Source organism: Atta colombica, unplaced genomic scaffold (genome assembly GCF_001594045.1).
Source record: "Atta colombica isolate Treedump-2 unplaced genomic scaffold, Acol1.0 scaffold134, whole genome shotgun sequence".
Taxonomy (NCBI): Eukaryota; Metazoa; Arthropoda; class Insecta; order Hymenoptera; family Formicidae; genus Atta; species Atta colombica.
The window spans coordinates 105,356-116,429 of NW_017259222.1; the positions used below are offsets into that span (position 1 = coordinate 105,356).

Sequence of the window (11,074 nt, forward strand, 5' to 3'; positions counted from 1 at the left end):
ACACACACACACACACACACACACACCACACACACACACACATATATATATATATAGAGAGAGAGAGAGAGAAAAACGGACAAAAATTGCGATTAGCGTTACGAAACGACACAGGTGGAAGTGCGGCGATAAATCAAGATAAACTTATGATAAACAAATTAGTCGGCGCGCGCTGTTGCCCCACTGGTGTTACTGTCTATCGTATATCTCTGTACAAATTACTGGCCGTTCCGAACACTGCGGACTAACTGCCGTTCTTAGTCTTAACAGTATTACGCATACAAGGGTAGAAAGATATTCGAGGGGGTAACTTAAAATTAATGTACCATTTCCTCTTCTCTATGCAACCTTGTATTAAAACAGCTTTTCTAATATACCATACCTAATATCTAATAAATATAAATATTATTAAAAAATATTCTTTAACAAATTTGAACACATTTTTTCTTTACAAATACTTTTTGGAATCATTTTTAATATTGTAATAATATAAATTTAATAATTATAATGTCTTAACATTACAACAATTATCATTCTTTTAGTTTAACTTCTATTATTTCTATTTCAGAAAAGATATGTGACCTTTTATATACTATATAAATTATGTAAAGTACAGACTGTGATTGATTTATGTATATCTTTAACAGATCATTCTCTCGCTTTTTTTCTGAAGCCTGCACTCATTGTCAGTTGGACGATAAAGCAGTGTCGACGGAAACACTCTAGTGCAGTGAAGAAGCTAATTTTTTAAAGAGTACCGCGAAAAGAGGGTGTGAACAGGCAAAGCAACCCTGTACAGCCACTCCGTCCTTCTCACTTGCACCAACTCATCGCCTTTCTGTCTCACGCTCACTTCCTCTCGATTCGATCGCGCACGCAAGCTGTTGGAAGAGCCTCGAGCTGCCAGCTCGTATTTCTCACCCTCCAACAAGATACCAAACCACCTTCGGCCCCATCCACAACTGTGTATCACGCACACACGATATCACACAGGCACACCACGAATTACTAGCTACCAACACACACACACACACACACACACGCGCGCGCGCGCGCGCGCGCGCGCACGCACACGCACATTTACGCACACGCACACACACACACACGCACACGCATACGCCCACACACTCATACACGCACACATGTGCATCAACAGCCACCCGCCGGCTGTGAACGAACGTTGTAACGCTGCAAAGTACTATCTGACTAACCATCTTGCTGATCCTTGGCCCGAGACGCCAAACTCATGCGGATTATAAAAGAGGGTGAGAGAGGGCGTAATGGGGTGGTGGTTTCTAAGACATGGATAGCTTAAAACAGCATGAACTTAATAGGTTTTTTCAAGCTTTCATTTGATTTTATAGTTTCCAACAATTCATTTACCGTCAAAAAACCTATAAATACATGAAATATTGGATTATCCGGAAAGTTCATGCCGACCTAATAATTTAATAAATTTATACTAAAATTTAAATTCTGCATTTCAATTTTCCTTCAAAATTGGCACGAACTTTCCGGACAACCCAATAGATACTACACGACATAATTTTAAATAATAGACATTTTACAATATTATCATAGCGATATATTATCGATTAAAATATTTGATTAAAGAAAGAGCAAAAAAGTCGCATCAAGATGTGATATGTAAATTCAACATAGATTCAGAATTCATAATTCTGGCATAGATTTTTCCTGAAAATTTAAATAGACACTTCTGTTTTAATAATATTGTCGTTTATCGAACCATGCATATCTTTAATTGCGCGAAATTATAAGATAATACAAAAATTCAAAATTTGCATTGCCTACACTTCACATAAAGTTAAGTTTTATGCTTTATACCGATTTGGAGCAAATTAATAATATTAAGTGTAGTAAAAAGAAATCCATTATTTTTCCATTCAATTTCATGCAAAAATAATGGATTTCTTTTTACTACACCTAATATATAGCAATTATAAGAACCAATAAGAATGTTATTATCGATATGTATGAATACATCACATAAATGACGAAAAACTAAATATGCTAAAAATACACTATACTCAAAGCAAAACAGCAAATCTCGATAATGTCAAAATGAGATAATGTTAAAATGATTTGAAAATGATTGAAAAATGACTTTTAATAATTATTTTGGAATTATTCTGACATCATTTTGATATCATAACGACTGTTCTGCTTGGGTAGAGGTTGGGATAATAATAATTATATACAAACTCCTAAATATATTTATCATCATCAAATTATACGCCACATTCTTTTGTAATTATAAGAAAGTGACGATGCTGAGAACATTATCGAGCTAATCATCGCAGTGAAGCTTAGCGCGAAACAAAGTGTCAACGAAGAAACACAGAAATAAAAAGTTATAGGTAAAGAATTTAACTACGTGTCTCGAATTCCGCAGGCAACAAACAATTTCTGTTTCTTATTTTGAATATTTAAAATATCTTGATTTACTCTTCCAGTTCGCATGATATCTCTTGAGCTTCATTGCTTCGCATCAATTCTCGTAAGATCGCTCAACGAAAAGGCATTTCGCAAGGGGTGATGCCGCCACCATGTCGTTAGAGAACGAGTTCCATGAACTGATCATTAATCAACGGAGTACATTAGTTCGTCAATTTTAGAAGATCGGAGTATATAATACATTGGCATTATACCTATTGTCGAATAATAAAGTCGAATAATAATAAAGAAGTTTTGAAGCTCTTTGAGAAGTTAAAGAGAAAAAATAAATTTTTTTATCTTAATTCTTAATTTTCTTAATTGTGATTACTAAGATTACAAATGATTTAGAAGAATTATACACATATTTAGAGGAATTATATATCCCGAATTATCAATATAACGAAGGTAACAAAAACATAATATGTATTTTGTCACCAAACTTTTTTCTGTTCCAAACTTTTGAATAGACGAGTTTCCCTTTTATTTTAAATATCTCTATCTTTGGATAGTATGTGTATTGAATAGTATGTTTAAGTGTTATTTCATGTATTTGAAGTATGTATTTATAATAGCTTCTAATATTTTTTAGCGAATTATACATTAAATGTCATATAGCATGCAAATAAGTCACTTTTTAATATCTTTTATTTTATCACGCATTTCACTTTTAATAAGGAAGCATAACAATTACACTCGCTGCACTTACGTATCTACAAAGATGTATCTAGTCGTTGAAAAAAGAAAAAGGCCCTAGGTTGATTGTACAATGAGAAAGCCCGCGCACGTCCGGTAAGACTGCACGAAGTCTCTCCTCAAATATTAGCGGAGGTTGCCGGGGTCTCCCTTTGAATCAGAATCCCCAAAATTTCTATAGCAAATAATCGGAGACAGCTGGCTCGATGCGAAATCAAGTAGCGTAATAATGCTTAAAACTCCACGACGGGAAAAATAAAGCGAGAAAGGAAGTCGCAGCGGTTCCATTGAATTCGAGGACGTTCTTTCGCGTTTTCTTCCATCTATATATCAGTTACGTAAAAGTGAAATTAAATAAATTTTTACTTATGGCGTATGCAACATAATCTGTTCATGTATTTATAAATAAGTTTATGAGTGTATTATTAACTTTCAGTTATTATCATATCTCTCGTAAAGATTTCTACACATTTACAACTAATGGTAAAGATTACTACACATTCTGCAATTATTTCCAAAATTAAAAAAATTATATTATTATAAATTTTTTCCAATTGTAATCCTTAATACAAAGTCAAATTGTAAATTACAAAATAATAACATTATGTATAACATCAATAACATTCAATGAATTTCTATCTAATTAAATATTTTTTAATGTACAAACGCATAATTGCAAGTTAAATATATATAAATATATATATTTAATTTCAGTTCGCGATTCTATATCTATTTCCTTATTGCTTCACATCATGATGACATTTATTTTTCCTCTCAAATATTTGAATGCAACTATTTCGTATATAATAAAGAAATAAGAACTACGCGTAAGAAATTTATAAATATATTTAATTTCTTCATAAATAAGCATTTAAAAAAACATTTGAAAATAGTGGAACATATGAAATAGTAATTATTACTAAATATTTTCATTTTTATTATAATTTTTGGAATTGTACAAATCCTTATTGCATGGCACTTAAAAGTACTTCTTTAGCGTACCTTGTTCTCTTGTGATAATAAATGAATTTAATTAAAATCATAAGTTAACTAGATCAAATTTATTTATAATTAACGTTTTAAATTTTTATTTGTGTTCTCTCTCTCTCTCGCTGTCTTTTTTTTTCTGTCCTCAATCGGATCGAAATATTATAATTATAACAAATATAATAGATTTACTATTTGACAGAATATCTTCTTTATTTAAATCCTTCAATTTCTGAGAAATTATTGTCTATCCCATGATTGTTTTCAACACTCGATGGTAAATACTAATTAAATAATTTCACTAATTAATTTTCTGTGCACGAAATTTTATTCCACTTTGTAATAAAATTCACATAAAAAAAAAAGCGGGAACTTATCACATTTGCCGACTATTATTAAATAAGTAGATTGGTCAATAGAGCGATAGTAAGTTTCAGTCAATTATATTTTGGTAATTATTATTGCGATATATTATCCTGTTTTAATAATAATAAAACGGTAAAAGATAATCAATAAATATGTATGCTAATCGCGGCTTTTACACATTAAAATTCTTAAAATTCTCTATTCAGGCTGTAAATTCAGTTGCTATAGAATCAGCTGCTCCGATATATAATATTCGATAACACATTTAATATACTAATGCATGAACAAAAAATTGTCAAAGTTGCATAATTTTAGCACACGAAGATGACTTCAAGATAATTATATAATAATAAAACTTGATATATGACTGGTGACATATTACTATTATATTATGTTAAAAATAAAAAATGACAAATTTTATATCTAAAATAAGAAACTCTTCTTTTAATTATTTAAATTACGAATGATTACATAATAAGATAAGATTCTCTTAAATTTGTAATTCAAAATTAACTGTTTATTAATATATAATTATCAAATATATTTAAAAACATATTTTTTCAATTTAAATATTGTTGCATATGTTGAAAAAACCTCTATAATAAAAAAGAATAATAGAAAGGACTAAGGAATAAGGATATCTTAAAGTTTTATGTCTATTTTTTTTTGCCGATTGAATAATTTTTGCAGAACGATATCGCATACATATAATATTTTTACAAATTCGGAAATCATTCTCCAGAATTAAAGTAATACAATATTAACATGCATATCTGCAACTTAGAATTTATACGGAGAATGACAAAATGACAAAAATTTTTGAAATTGTTATCTTTTTTTTATCATTTCTTAGTCCAAAATGGTGCTTACAGCAGCAAATCATTATATTTGCTTGATATAATAGTTCTGCAATCTGTATATATAAAATTGAAGGCTACAAACTAGTAGATTTTAAAGAAACAACGTTGAATTCTTAGAATTTGACTTAGACGTTTAATTAAAACAATGTTGTTTCACAAAAATTATGTATGCGTGTGATATTGATGTGGTAATATGTAAACATATATATTGCATTTTAAAATAGTTAATGTGGTCGCATGTAAAAATCAGTCAATGTGTCTCATTTTAAAACAGTGATGCCGTCGGAATTCCCAATAAGCAAGAAACATATTAGATCAACATTTTGAAATATTAATTCTATATAAAGTTTATCAACGTTTTCATCTAATATTTTTATAAATGTGATTGCAATATTACTTCATAACGTAATGTTTTTGAATATTTAAGAAACATTTTAATAATAAATTCCGAATATTTTATGACTATAACAGAGAACATCGAAAAAACGTTATTGAGATGTTGCAATGTTAAATGTATGAATGTTTTTTCAACATTGAACCTTTATTGACTTTTCTTTATTGATTATCAATGTCACTATTACGTTAAAGCAGTAATGAACATATTAATATTAAACTGTCATTCATATCCAGAAGCAGTACGCAATATGGCCTCTAAATGGATGTAACAGTGTAATTTGCTCATGTTTAAAAATTACATAGGATAGAATAAAAGGCCAATCTTACAACGTGTGACAATCAACCCCAGAACACGGAGCTAATTGTTACATTTTCGCAGCTTCATTTAAAATTAAGTAACTTATTTGTACAATCTTGGATTCAAGAGTAATATTTTTTTTTAATAAAGATATAAATGTATTATGACGTATATAATATTTCAAAATCAGGCATCCACATTTTCCTAAAAATCACTAATCAAATATCAAAAAATATCAAAAAATCATTAATAAAAATTATGACTATCGGCTCCTTTAATTAAAGACTTGATAAAAATATTTGAAAAAGAGAAAATAATGAGCAAAAATGCTTACGTAAATGTTAGAAAAAAGAAAAATTGTAAGTATAGTGAGCGAGAGAGAGAAAGAGAGAGAGAGAGAGAGAGAGAGAGAGAGAGAGAGAAAAAATCTTAAATCTACGTTATATATATATTATTCTACAGATGAATAAACAATACAGTCAAAATGTTAGTAAATATATGCAGACTCCTTTATAAAACTGATTATGAATATACTTAATTCAAAAATAGTAATCTAAATAAAACTTTATAAAGTAATGTTTATATATGTGTCTTTCTTGTAACTTTTATTTATATTAACTTATATAACATATAATTAAATCAGTGTAGGAAAATAAATAAAAGTTTTTACAAAAGTACATACATACATAGGTACAAACAGCTATCATTTTGCTACTATTTCTTTCTAAGATCACTTTACTAATCGTCCTCTGCCAATACTTTTGTTTGCCCCTGTATATAAAGTTCTCATTTTTCAATATTTATTATTAATATTTGTTTATCTGGCTCAAATTATATCGTTTTCTTGCATTATTATGTAGTCTATAGCTGTTCTAATCATCAATTTGAGAAATCTACGATAAAGCGCAGCCGTTATCGAAGCAGCTTATATCACACAGAAGAGATTCGGCAATACAATGAATAAACAATGAAGCCGCGCGGCTTCGAATAAATTTCGTGAACGAGACCTTATTGGGATATAAATCGCCGCACTCTTCGCTCCCGTTGTGTTTGCATAAAATTTAAAGAGGCTGCAACACCAAAGTCGCAAATCATGGCTTGCTTTGCTCTCTGTGCCACCGCGCTTTTAAGCACGACGAAACGCCCTTCGTAAGACCCCGCTCCGTACAGTGCTTGAAGATCGTAAGTACTCGCTCGAATACATTGGACCGTAAGTACTCGCACGGATGCATTGGACGTACCTCGAACACGAGGTACTTTAGGTAGTAGCATAAAAGTTGGTAGGCAAGCGGACGAAAGAATCCTCGAAAATAATGGTTGTCGATGGCACAAGCACCATGTTTATAAAACATGGATAGGGGTGAACTAATTGTTCGTTAATTTCCAATAGCACTTACCATATCGTTACTGCCTCAACATGTATTTGTTTGTATCGCATAGCGCGCGCGCTATTTTAGCTACGTAAATCGTTATGCCTCTCCATGATAATCGTCGAAATGTTTTCGAATGCTAAATGATTTTGTCACTACAACATATATCAATACAACTTATATCTAAATCATACAAGAAGAAAATATGAAAATATAGATTGCTGTATTTTTACAGCGCAAATGATCGACGTAGTGATCATTGGTCGCATCAATATTCTCCTGGTGCTTATTGTAACAATACTGTTAAATTTGAATCTAATAAAGTTAGCTATTATATATGAATAACAAAAATAAAGTAATAAAACATATAAAAATTCTATTATAATTACAATACTGTACAATATAATATACAATATTGCAAATGCAAAATAAAAATTATATAATCGAATAATCCAAGAAAGAGAAAGAGAGGGAGAAAGAGAGAAGTAATATTATAGAGTTACTAATTTCCATATTATAAATGTAATTTAAACTTGACGTTTTTGGTAAAGTTTTTATTTCCTTCTTTATTTCCCGAAATCTTAACGGTTTCTTTTATGTTACTAGAAGCAATTATTTCCATCTTTGCGAGGCTTATTTTGTCCTTTTGTTAATTTGAATTTTTATTCCTGTGAATCTTTTTATGGATATTGATGGATATTTTTATTTTGAATTTAAAAACATTTATTTTGTTATTCACGAAAAACGTAGATATATTTACGTAAAAAATTAAAGTACAAATATGATAACTCTCTGTTTGTAATGCTTTGTGCTTAGTGACTTTTTATTTATTTTGCCTTAAGCTTTTATATTTCCTTGTTCTACTAAATTTACAAAAAGAATTAAAATTAAAAGTCAGCTTTTTTATTGGATTGTTCAAACAGTTCGTACGATTCTTTTAGCTCACAAAATTATATATACAATATCTTCGTTAAAAATGAATGAAATTTAAATTAAAAAAAGGGTTTTATAAAGCTCGAAATCTATACTTTTTCGAAAGATTACTATATTTTTTGAGTCTTAGTGAGTTTGGTAATTTTTATATTTATAAAATTAATTACGAGAGCTGAAAAGAGAAATGAAAAAAGTTTTTCTTCTCGCTTTGTAGATTTCTCGTGTGTTCAAAAAGAATTTGCGAAAATTTTGAAGTACTTATTGTGAAAAGCTTGAAATTTTTCTTATAAAATCCTTTTTTTAAAATATTCCTACGACTTTTTGTTTTTAGAATACTCGCAAGTTAAGTGAAAAAGATCATTGGGATTTGGATCGTTCAACTACTAATTTTTTTAATGTAGAATATATAATAATGTAACATTACTGTCTTTCTAAGCATTGCGTAATGATTACAAGGAAAGCAATATCATATTTTTAGCTTAAATTTATATATATCCTATTTTTTAATAACATTAGCAATTATATCATTCAATAGAGAAAAGTTTTAGCTTTAAGAATGTTTCCTTTAATTACGGTACGATTATAAGACAGAGTTATGACCAACTCACAATGCTCCTTTTTACTTAATTCATGAATTACTCAAGAAGAAAAAGTAGAAATATTTTGGAGAACGATTTTGTAGAGAAAACTTCTTTTGTGACAGGTTGTTGAAAATTTCACAACAAATATATTCTGTTTATAATTTTAAGCTGAAAGAAATCGCACCAACTTTTTGGACAACCCAATCAATATTACACTGGAAAAATACTAAATCTTAACGAATTTGTATGAATAAGTAATGCCAACTAAATGTATTAAGAAATATAAAGATATATTCATTTGATTCAAAAAACGATAATTTGATTTAATAATCTTTTTTTTTATTAAGTAAATATTTATTTACTGTGAATAAATGTTTAGTTAAATTATTTAATAATTTATTTAAATTTTAGATATTTTTTCTTAGAAAATAATTCAGCTTATATTATTGCTTGTTATTATTGATATTTTAAAATTTGCATTTTCTTTAAACATATTTGATTATTGCAAGCAATAGATTCTGTTTTTAACGTGACGAGGCCCTGACGAAAGCGACGGGCATTTTAATATCCTTTGGATGAAAATGATATATATCTTTGTTTCCGTTATCCGGTTAATTAAGCAAGCAAGCTTTTGATCTTATAATCTATATTTCAATTAATGGACTCTGTGTTATAGATTTTAAATACGCGAATACATTATACACTCACTTAAACACTCTCTATCACAATTGAATTATTATTGTATTATAGGACCACTTCTCTCAACCAACTCTGATTATCTTTGATCGACGATTAGTCCATTGGACTTGACCAATCGCACTTGTCATTTCGCTTAACGATAGATGTGATTGGTCAATGGATTAATATATTTAATAACATTTAATAGTAATATATTATATATAATCATCGATTAAAATTAATCGAAGTTGATCAAAATTGATTCTTAGACATATTCATCACATAAAAAACCATTACATTTACAATTATATATAATTATTAGTTTAATTTTATAACAGCGACAATAGTAGTTCTTTTATATGATATGCATTTAATGCGTGCGACTTATATATGCAACTTATATAGCGTTTTTTTGAAAAAATTAATGCAACACTCATGCATGCTGAGTGCAATTGAATGCAAATCAATTTATATATTTTTAGTAATAAATAATTTAATCCTTTTAATTTGTATTCTTTATGTGTATTGTCGCGATAACTTCATAATGTTAAAAGGATCGAATTCTTTATTAACACTGAAAATATGTAACCCAATTTGCACTGAATTGTATCAGTTGCATTAGTTTTCTTAGTGGGAAAGGCTATTAAATATATTATTACTTTATATCACAAAGTTATGTATAGATGTACAGCAATAAAGTAAATATTATGAAAAAATGAATACCACTTAATTAATATACGAATAACTTTTACTGTCCTTTAAAGTAAACCTCTCCAAAGACAACATACACTATCTCTGACAATATTCTTACAACTCGCAGAAATTCAGTGAAAAAATTCCTTCGCGAATGCAAAATATTATTGTAAATCGAATCCTTTTCATCCTATCTTTTAGTTTAAGGGAACAAAAAAAAGCCTGCTGGAAAATCGGCGAATGGAGTTTAAAACGATGATGTAACGCTGATTCAAGAATTGCCGTACATGTTTTTGATCAAAATCCTAGGTAGAATACAGAATTAATAATAAGTCATAATGATTTAATTATAGGACGTCATCATGACGTCCTATAATTACAACGTCGTTTAATACAAATGAATTTAAAAATCAACTTATAGCAAATAAAATCATGATGATGCTGTTATGATATTGTTATAACTTCTGTGTTCTACTTGAGATTACGTAACAACAAGATTTAAATCCAAGGATGATTTTTCACAGAATTTCCGCAAACTGTATAAACGTAGGCAGAAGTGTATTGTCCCTAGGAAAAACGATTACTTTGAAAGAAAATAAAGGTCATTTTTTAAATCATACATTGATTAAATAGTGTTTATTTTCTCATAACATTCACTAAACTTTATTGTCCCGTCATGTATGTATCTATTACTTTAATTATTTATGTACTTGAATATAATAATATGTATGTATATGTGTATTATATATATATATATATATA

The 11,074-nt window shown here is 28.9% G+C and overlaps 1 protein-coding gene across 1 annotated transcript in view; it reads right to left on the minus strand.

Annotated features, from left to right (window-relative positions):
• The window catches only part of LOC108684441 (fez family zinc finger protein 2-like), a 48,523-nt gene that overhangs the window by 37,052 nt on the left and 397 nt on the right, over positions 1-11,074 (minus strand). The window lies entirely within an intron of this gene.